Genomic DNA, 10,978 nt, shown 5'->3' with positions numbered 1-10,978 from the left:
TAGTATCATGTTTAGGGTGTTAACTAATATTTCTAATATCATGTTTAGGTTGCTTCCTATTTCTTCTATCATGTTAGTATGATGTTATGACTAAAGCTTTGATCTTTATTGTTTAATGACATACTAGGATTTGTTATTAATCATGTTAGTACATGCTTAGGATCTTGCTAATATTATTATGCTTTGAGGAGAATATTACTGTTAGTATGATGATGTTTGTTGTATTAATATATTATAATGCTTTGTATTATTGCTATTGCTTGATTACGCCCTCTCTTGCAGGTTTAAAGGGAATCTGTACTTGAAATCATGCTTAATAAGATAATTAATAATTTTATTTTGGCTAATATGATTTTAATTCAAGTGATCTCCAATAATAGATTTTTTTGTGCATTGATAATCAACCAACATAGACTAAACAGGTTTAGGATTAATATATATTGATTGTATGTTAGTCAGAAAGCGAACATGAATATGAGAAGAATAAAGTAGAGGTCTATTTAGGGCAGGTTCAATCTCTTTTAGGTTGGATTTGTACCTTTATCCTCGAATATCCAGTCATGGTTCAGGACCACTATGGAGTTAGCGATCTCATGGATCGTGAAGGGGTGTAACCTTCACCCTGTGAACGGTTTACAAGTTCCTAAAACTTGTTGGCGACTCTTTTGCTCTAGCTTCCTTCCCTTTGGACGCCACCATGCTTAAGTGTGTAATCACAGTGGGGATCAAGTGTGGGATGCTTGAATTATTCCCTACAGTTTTTGGCGACTCCAATGGGGAGGATTTCTATTTTAATTCCTAAAATTTATTTTGGCAATAATTTAGAATGAGTGGATGAGACTGAAACGTTCTAAGTATTCATGTGCGTAATTTTGGTTGACATTATTGGCATATACATAAAAAAAGGTCCGCATTTGGAAAGACCATTCGTAATGTGTCAAAAATATAGGCTTTTTACACGTAGGAAATTTGGGAAATATCTTTCACAACTAGAATCGAAAAAACGCTGCGAAAATCGAAAAATTCTAAGAACACAAAAAATTGTCGAGGCATGTAGGAACCGTTACTGAGAGAACAGAGCCCATCGCAGTGCGATGGCTCTGTCGCGGCGAGACAGGGCCATCTCCTCGTGATGGTGCCCGTTTTCTCACGCCAAGTTCTTCTAAAATCGAGCCAGACTACCGGTTCTAGTATTGTTTGCTTGATTTTACTTCCTGATTGAGTTTTTCCCTATTTTTAGAAACCCATATGTGCTCTACATATGGCCATAACCCTCTGGGAATTCACGCTCCATCTACCCAATCGAACGCTCATTGCAACGAAGGGTACATCCGAGTTTGTGAATTCACCAAACCATGGAAGCAAGTTTAACTTGCGGGGTCCCATCCATACGCACCAACCCTTCCAAAGGTAAGGCTTCTGTGCGATGCATCCAGACTCATAACCATGGACCTATTTTGACTACCATAATCCTTGAACTTTAGAGAACTAGAGCCATGGTTTGGTTGCAAACTCATTGCATCATGTTGTGACTATTTGACTACTTGTGCATTATTTGCTTGTGCATATTTATATGTGATTAAACTAACCGTTTGGTTTGACTTGTGATTATAAATATGCTTAAAATAATCTAACCAATGAATAAAGGACTTTTCTTAATTAATTGATTAATTAATTTAAGTTGATAAATAAGTCTATAATCGAGTCATAGTTCCTTTAAGTCAACCCGGATTTTTATTCTCATATACTGCACAAGCGTCAACTTGTTTTGGTCATAACCAAAGTTCTAGAAATAATTACGAGACGTACAACATATGGGTCTGTAGACCCGAGTTTTATCTTTCATTTGGAGTTGGTTTCGTCCAATTCGGAGTCACGGATAAAAAGTTATAACTGAAATACCACAGCATGTCCATTTTAGTGTATATAGATGAAGTCTTAACTTAGTCTTTGTACGAGTTTAATCACATGTCTAGTTACATGGTCATGACACGAGTCTTGAACATATCACTTTCACTCACTAGTCAAAAGCACACACTTTGTATATGTGTCACCATGACCATATCTTAGGTTAATGCATGAGTCGTCCTTTCTGTCGTTTGAGTTGGGGGTCCACTCTATTTCTAAATTCTTCCACGTCTCTCCATCTACATCATCTTTCCACTCTCCACACATACCATTCCCCTCATTCTTCCATGATCTCTTCCCATCTATGCATGTTGAATCGAGTTTAAATCAAACAATTAACAATAAGTATCCATGACTTCCCTTTCCACAGCACTTGGTCAAGGAAAGAAGGGCGCTTAATCAAGGACAACACCTTCGTTTAAATTCTACTCTTCGATAAGCCCATCAGACACGGGAAAAAGTTCGTACTAATGGCTACCCAACAGGAAGTTGATGAGTTGAAATAAAACATGACTAACTTGACCGAGATGTTTAAAACTCTCGCTCTTCAAGTCAACGACCCTAGTAAGCAACAACAGCTTGAGCATATGGAAGAAAGCTTGAGCAAAATTTCCAATGACTATAAATTTCAGGAAATTAGCTCACAAGGGGTCTCAGTGGACAAAGAACTTCTTCCGCAGAAGTTCAACGCTAATGACATCCCTAAGTTCAAATCAACTGATAACCACTAGTACGGAAATAGGCTTTGGTGGCGCTTTTCTAAGACCTTTTACGATGCTAAATAGCGTCGCAAGTACTTTTACCGGCGCTAAAGAAAGTGTCGGCTAAGCTGGTGCCACTAAGCTCTCTTAGTGCTGTATTTGTTAGCGTTGGTACAACGACAGAAAAGCGTCGCCACTATATAGAAGCGCTTTTAAAGCCATAGTGAGGCACTTTAGAAGCGTTGTAACTGTCTAACTATACTTTCAAAGTGCATTGATTTCTTTCAACCCATTGATCAGAATTAGTACTTCAATTAACTTTGTAATTGTCAAAATTACACCAAATTAAAGTACAACATAATAACACATATTTAATATAAGAAAAAATTATGAAGATATGATTAATATCAAGAAAATTACATTGTTAGATTTATACAAGTGAACATTATATACTGTAAAGAAACTATACTTTATACAAATAATTCAAGTGTCATCCCTAAATTATTTGATATTCCTTTGGCCTTGTATCGAAATCACCTTGTTTATTGTACACTCGTATGGCTATCGGAATCATCTTGTTGATTGTGCACTATCATCTCTTGAATTTTTCAGTAATTTGATATACTTCATATTTGATATTCTTCCATTCTTCCATTAGAGAGCTATTGATAAACCTGCAACAAAAAAACTAGATGTTTCAAGGGAAAAAAAGGCAAAACTCTATTTATTTCGTTTCATAATATACAACTTTGCAATTAAACAAGATATATATATTGTGGTCAAATCTATACTAGTAATACAAAAGAAAGACTAGAAATATCTGATCAATAGTGAATAAATAAATATATAATGTGGTCGAATCTATACTAACAAGACCTTAATACGGAGTAAAATAAATAGTTGAGGTATATAATTCTGAATCCTTACCTTCATCAAATATATGATCAACATTGACCCATTAATCCCAAAACCAAAAATAATTCAATCTAATTAAAAATTAAACTAATAATCAAAATTTGAAGTAGCAAGTACTTCATACAACATAGATCGTCAATTGTAAACTATCATCTAAAGAGAAAATATATATATATATAAAAAACCAGTAAAATCCCAATACATACTTACCAATCCATGGTTGTTCACCGAAATTGATCTTTCATATACTCTTTTCTTCTAGAAGATCTGGAGTTGCCGACGCAACCAACACAACAAAAACCCCTAATTATAGATCAAAAAATAACTTTTATAAAATTTTAATTAAATTTAAGAAGAAAAACATACTTGGAGATAACGGAAAGCAAGATCCCACAATCTAACATTGCATATATGTATTTAAAGTGGTTATACAACGAAATTGAAAATTTAATGCAATCAAAAAGAGAAAAGCTAACACAAAAAATACGAAGTTTATAATAGAGTTAGATTCAGAGATTACCTCAAAACGGTAGTTGAAGAAAGTATAATTAAGATTTAAACCTTACCTGATAATGAGAATTGATTAGATCTAGCAATAATGGAGAAGAGGAGGCGGTTAGGTGGCTAGGATGTGAAAGAGATAAGAGGAAATTGATTTTAGCGAATAAAAGCCAAACTAGTGACTTAGGGGAAGTTCTACAAGAGTAAATTGTAAAGTTGGGCGGGGCTATTAAGCCACGCTTCATATAAGCGCTCCAAATATCTTTATGCGTGTATTGTATTTAGAGGTGTCAATTCGGATAACCGGATGGAGTTTGGGCCGGGTTTATTCGGATCGGATCTGTTCGGGTCGGATATATTCGGGTCAAAGTTATTCTTTTAATTCGGATCGGGTCAGATCGGGTCAAACTCGAGTCAGATCAATTTCGGATCATGGTCTATCGAGTCCGGGTCGGATATGGGTCGAGTCAGCTCCAAGTCGGTTCATGTTTGGTTCGGATAAATTCAGATCGGGTTCAAAACGGATTTAATCGGGTTAATTTTAGGTCGGATGAATTTTGGTCAGGTTAATTTCGGTTCAGATGATTTCAGTTCGGTCAAGTTCGGTGATGTGAATTATTGATCCGAAAACCAACAAACACATGAGATATGTTTAAGCTTAATTCTATACAGGAAATCCACCAAGAATTAAACAAAAACTAAGAGTAATTAACTAAGAATCCACCTAATTAATTAACCCTAAACGAATGTTTTAACTAAAACAAGCAAAACAGCAATTGATCGCAATCAACAAAAACTCAAGTATGCAACTTAAGAAGTAAATCTGAATATTAATTTTTTATGTCCCAAAACTCACGAATTACATGATTATTTATAGACTTAAACTAAGTATTAGAAACCTAATAGGACTAGGAAAAATCCCTAACCTTTAGCTCCAAGTAACCTAAGTGGAATAGGAATACTAAACCGACTTAGATAAGGAAACTAACCAAACCGACCTACCTCCAGCTTTGCGCGGTTTTAGTTTTTGTCTTCGTTGACTGACCAAATGAACTCTGATTCTCATGACACCACCTTCATTGGTTTGCTGACTTCCTGGCGTTTCCAAAAACATATTATACGACATATGTTTTCCTTGAACTTCAAGTCCGTTTCTGCAGTTCTTTGGACCTCTTCAAAACTGCTACGAAACTACTAGAAAACCTAGTTCTAAACAAACTCTAACAAACTAATATCTTTCCTAATAACTAAGGACGTCTAACCAATCTTAAAATAACAGAAAAATAAATCCTAATGTGCTTAAAACAAGAAAAACCCTTTCAAGTGAAAGGTAAAAACTTGTAAGCAAAATCTAAGTAAAGAAAGTATACTAGACTCCAAGAAACGCTACTAAGCAAACTGTAGCTTTGCTTTGATATCCAAGAAAATGTCCATGCAATGCTTGGCTTGAATCAATGTTTAAGGACAAACTATCTTGATGCATGATAAGCAAATCTTCGAAGTTCTCCATGCTTAGACTTGCATCATCCTCCTCTTCTTCAAAAGAATTTGTCCTCAAATCTCGAAGTTCTTCATCAGGGATGTACTTAGCCAAATCACCAACATTGAATGTAGCACTAACTCCATACTCTCCCGGAAGTTCCAACTTATAAGCATTGTCATTGATCTTCTCAACAATCTTGAAAGGACCTTCACCTCTAGGCATCAACTTATTCTTGCGTTTTCCTGGAAATCTTTCCTTTCTTATTCGAATTTGATGATAACCACTCATAAGATCAATCTTAGAAAGCAACTTTGAACCATGTAGTTCATCAAGTAGATCATCTAATCTTGGAATAGGAAATCGGTATTTGATAGTGATGTTATTCACACTCCTACTATCAATACACACGCGCCAACTCCCATCTTTTTTTGGGACAAGTAAAGTAGGCACGGCACAAGGGCTCATACTTTCCCTCACGTATCCTCTAGTCATAAGCTCTTCAATTTGCCTTTGCATCTCCTTTGTTTCTTCCGGATTACTTCTATAGGCTGCCTTATTAGGTAATGGTGCTCCCGGAATCAAGTCAATTTGATGCTCTATCCCACGAATAGGAGGTAGTCCCGGAGGTAATTCCTTAGGAAAGACATCCTTGAATTCTTCTAAAACAGATTCCAATTCATACGGCCTCTTTGCTTGCTTATTTTGATCAATTCGAATCTCATTAGAAACAAGTATATATACCACATTGTTGCTGCAAATCTCTTTTTCTAATTCCCTCTCACTAATCAAATAAGAACTCTTCGAATTAGAGGTAACATTAGAAGGCTTGTTGCTTATCAAAGGTTTTAAAGCAACCGGTCTCTCTTTTTCTCCTTTTCTCACAACATACACATTAGTCCTTCCATCAAACTTCACAAATCTATCATATTGCCAAGGACGGCCTAACAGTATATGACAAGCATCCATAGGACAAACATCACACAAAACTTTATCATGAAATTTACCAATTGAAAAGGAGATTAAGGCTTGTTTAGTTACCTTAACATCACTCGAATTATTAAGCCAATGAAGCTTATAAGGGCTTGGATGTTCAGTAGTTGGCCACTTCAATTTGTCTACCAAAGTAGTAGATACCACATTAGTGCAACTCCCGGTGTCTATGATCATATCACACAACCTATCTTCTACCTTGCACCTTGTAAGAAAGATTTTCTCCCTTTGATTGTTTTCCATAGGTACGGTTTTAGAGTGTAGTGCCCTTCTTAGAACCAAACTTTGACCATGAGTCTCGGGATCAATTTCGTCAATATGCCCCTCCTCTTCTTCAAAGTTTTCCTCTTCGTTCTTTTCTTCATAGTCACTACCTTGCTCACACTTAGCTTGTTCTTGTTCCCACTCTTGAGCAGTCATTACTCTTTTTGATGGACAATTAGTTGCAATGTGACCAACACTACCACACTTGAAGCACTTCCTATCTTCAACAAACTTTTTAGGAGCTTCAAATTTTGATTTAGTCTCCTTGTAGTTCGAACTAGAACCACTTTTCTCCAAGCTATTCTTCTCAAAAGGTTTAGTGAAATCTTTTACAAAGGACTTAGTGTACGTCCCTTTCTTCCCCTTTATCTGTTTTTCAACTTTCAAAGCTACCTTGCAAACATCCTCAAAGGACCAATATTGTTGCAATTCAACTTTTTCAGCAATATTATCAATCAACCCCGAAATAAATCTAGCAATCTTATGCTCAACAATCTCTTCTAAACCACATAGCATGCATAACTTTTCAAATTCAACAATGTAATTCTCAACAGTCATAGAATTTTGTTTAAAAGTTTGCATCTTAAGGTAAATATCTTGAACATAATCACTAGGTACGAACCTTTTTTTCATGTGCTTCTTGAGTTGCTCCCAAGTTGAGATCTTTTCACGCCCCTCCTTATGCCTCTTCTTCTTTAGATTATCATACCAAAGACTAGCATAACCGGTCAGTTTTAATTCAGCCAATTTGCATCTTTTCCTTTCATCATACTCCTTGTAATCAAAGAGTGTCTCGGCCCTTCTAATCCACTCAAAGTATTTTTCAGGTTCATTCATACTCCCATTGAATTCGGGAAGATCTAATCTAAGGTTCCTATCATCTTCCTTTGGTCGGTCTCTTCTCCTAGGCCTTGGTGATTCATCACTTGAAGAATAATTATTTCGTGGCCTCCTTGGGTTCCTCCTTGGTTGTTCTTCCTCACTTGAACCAGAATTAGGGTTAGAATTCCCTTTCCTTGAAGAATCTCCAGCAAGAGTATCAAGCCTTTTTAACATCTCATCCATCCTTGCTGCCAACTCGTCAATTCGCCTATCTCTTCTAAGATTTTGAGCCTGTTCTAAGGTTAATCCCCTTGGAACCTGTGGAACCTCCTCGTCACTCATGATTCCTACACAAAACAAGTCAGTTCATGCAAAAATCTTGATTAAAAGATCGAATCTTGAAGGAAAATTAGGCAACACAAAAACCGGACTCCCAACCGCAAATCAGTGCACAAACACCAAACGTTTGAGGCTGTGTAGAACGCGTTACTCAACTAAAAATTATGAAATTTTATATGGTGATAGAAGGACGTTTTTAGAGTTCAATGCAAAAAGAATCACGTAAAAATTCCCAGCCAATTGTTCCCAGTTTAATTTTTCCCCGAACCTGGCTCTGATACCAAGATGATGTGAATTATTGATCCGAAAACCAACAAACACATGAGATATGTTTAAGCTTAATTCTATACAGGAAATCCACCAAGAATTAAACAAAAACTAAGAGTAATTAACTAAGAATCCACCTAATTAATTAACCCTAAACGAATGTTTTAACTAAAACAAGCAAAACAGCAATTGATCGCAATCAACAAAAACTCAAGTATGCAACTTAAGAAGTAAATCTGAATATTAATTTTTTATGTCCCAAAACTCACGAATTACATGATTATTTATAGACTTAAACTAAGTATTAGAAACCTAATAGGACTAGGAAAAATCCCTAACCTTTAGCTCCAAGTAACCTAAGTGGAATAGGAATACTAAACCGACTTAGATAAGGAAACTAACCAAACCGACCTACCTCCAGCTTTGCGCGGTTTTAGTTTTTGTCTTCGTTGACTGACCAAATGAACTCTGATTCTCATGACACCACCTTCATTGGTTTGCTGACTTCCTGGCGTTTCCAAAAACATATTATACGACATATGTTTTCCTTGAACTTCAAGTCCGTTTCTGCAGTTCTTTGGACCTCTTCAAAACTGCTACGAAACTACTAGAAAACCTAGTTCTAAACAAACTCTAACAAACTAATATCTTTCCTAATAACTAAGGACGTCTAACCAATCTTAAAATAACAGAAAAATAAATCCTAATGTGCTTAAAACAAGAAAAACCCTTTCAAGTGAAAGGTAAAAACTTGTAAGCAAAATCTAAGTAAAGAAAGTATACTAGACTCCAAGAAACGCTACTAAGCAAACTGTAGCTTTGCTTTGATATCCAAGAAAATGTCCATGCAATGCTTGGCTTGAATCAATGTTTAAGGACAAACTATCTTGATGCATGATAAGCAAATCTTCGAAGTTCTCCATGCTTAGACTTGCATCATTCGGTTTGATTAAAATAAGGTTAATCTATTGATTCATTAATTGGTCAATTTCAATTCAATTCCTTTCTGTGTTTGGCTGAATTTTAATCGAATTGACCCAATTCATATTCAAATAAGGTTATTTTTAGACTAGAGTTATTATTGAGTTTTTACCTTATTATTGGGTCAATATGAAGTCATTCATGTATCGTATTTTTTATCGAGTTGAAAGAAGAGGTTTTAATGTTCAAGTATTACACATTATTTGTAGCAATTTTTAGACGAGACGAATCACGAAGATAAAGCTTAGAAAGTAATTTTATATAATTGGTATATACATGAAGTAAACTTGTTACTCCGGATTATTTCTTTGTAGTAAAAAACTTATTAATAATTAGTAAATATAGTAGTATAAGAACTTGAATAAAAAGGTCAATAATTAATTATGGTCGGGTTAAATTCGGATCGGGTAAAAATCAAATCGAGTTAAAATCGGGTCGGGTTAATATAAGTTCGGGTCAAAACAGATCGGATTAGATCGTTTATTTGCCGAGTCAATTTCGGATCGGGTTGAGCTCGGGTCGGACCAAATCGGTTCGGTTTGAGTTCAGGTCGGGTCAAATCGGATTCGGGTTGAGTTCAGTTCGGTTACAGATCGGGTTTGGGTCTTGAATTTCTCGGATCAAATCGGATCAGTTACAGTTCGAAACGGATAATTTTTTTCGGGTCGGTTCGATTTTGACACCTCTAATTGTATTATAAATGGCCAGCACTTTTTATTAAAAGCGCCTCTATCTAAGCCCCCCTAAGAAGTCATTTTTCTAGTAGTGAACCCTTACTTCCATTTAACAGCTTTCAAGACCATAATGAACATTAAGGCAGTTGATAAGGAGGTATTTCCTTCGCTATTCTCACTATCTCTTGAGACCGTTTGTCAACAATGGTTTTTCTCCCTAGATAAGGAGACGATTGCTTTTTGGGAAACCATTACAAACGCTTTCATTAATACAAATGCAACATTCAAGTTGAAACCGACCATAGACAACTTGAGATGCTGAAACAAAAGGAAAACGAAGGATTTACCTCCTTCTTCAACAGGTGGAGGAAAACTTTCGCTAAGATGGTAGAGGTTCATACTGAAAAGGAGTCCACAAGAATGTTCGTCAAGAACCTCCAAGAGAAGTATTCAAAGCATTTGAAATATCAACACAACTTGAATACTTTCAAGGCCGTCTATAACATAGGCATTGACATTGAAGACGGCCTTACAAAACAAAAAGCTACTAACAACAGTAACAACTGTGGCTGGAAAGGAAAGAAGAACGACAATCCTTCTTCTTCTGAAAACACCTACTCTAGTAACAATGTTAGTACTTTTGATCTTAATGATGTCTTAGCCATGGATAATCAAAGACCTAAAAAGCAACCTAAGAGAGAATTCACACCCATCGGAATGACCTATGATGTTGCTTTCGATCGTCTCTATGATTAATCAAACCTATCGGCCCTACTGAAGATCCAACGCCAGAAAAACGATCTTCAAGATGGAATCTTAACTCTTATTGCAAATACCATCGAGGAAATGGTCATACCACGGATGAATGTTACAGATTTCAAAATCTCATTCAAGATCTCATAGATGTAAACAAGATTCCGTTGCCTCTAGCTGGCAAGAAGACTAAGTAATGATAATCCAAAGTTGGAATAAAACAGGTGTTTTAAAGGATTAATCTGATTTTGGAACGTAAAGTACGGACTCTAATTATTGAATTATATTCAATAATGGATTTCGTACGGCTAAAAATTATCCAGCAGCATCATCGCGCCGCGATGGAGTCATCGTGTCTCGTAGCCCTGTCGCGCCGCGAT

The 10,978-nt window shown here is 35.9% G+C and overlaps 1 long non-coding RNA gene across 2 annotated transcripts; it reads right to left on the bottom strand.

The window, feature by feature from the left end:
- Positions 1–2,986: 2,986 nt before the first annotated feature.
- Positions 2,987–4,245, bottom strand: LOC145568771 (uncharacterized). 2 transcript variants are annotated; one of them, XR_014095942.1, is made up of 3 exons: positions 4,091–4,245; positions 3,735–3,827; positions 2,987–3,283 (listed from the first exon to the last, which is right to left on the bottom strand). It is a non-coding gene; the product is annotated as an uncharacterized LOC145568771 (long non-coding RNA). The 2 variants fall into 2 exon arrangements; XR_014095941.1 differs by having other exon boundaries at positions 3,735–4,245.
- Positions 4,246–10,978: the final 6,733 nt, after the last annotated feature.

Source organism: Chenopodium album, chromosome 11, assembly GCF_948465745.1.
Source record: "Chenopodium album chromosome 11, dcCheAlbu1.1, whole genome shotgun sequence".
Lineage (NCBI taxonomy): Eukaryota > Viridiplantae > Streptophyta > Magnoliopsida > Caryophyllales > Amaranthaceae > Chenopodium > Chenopodium album.
Note: the sequence above shows the minus strand (reverse complement) of the source record. Positions and strands in the feature narration are given on the sequence as shown.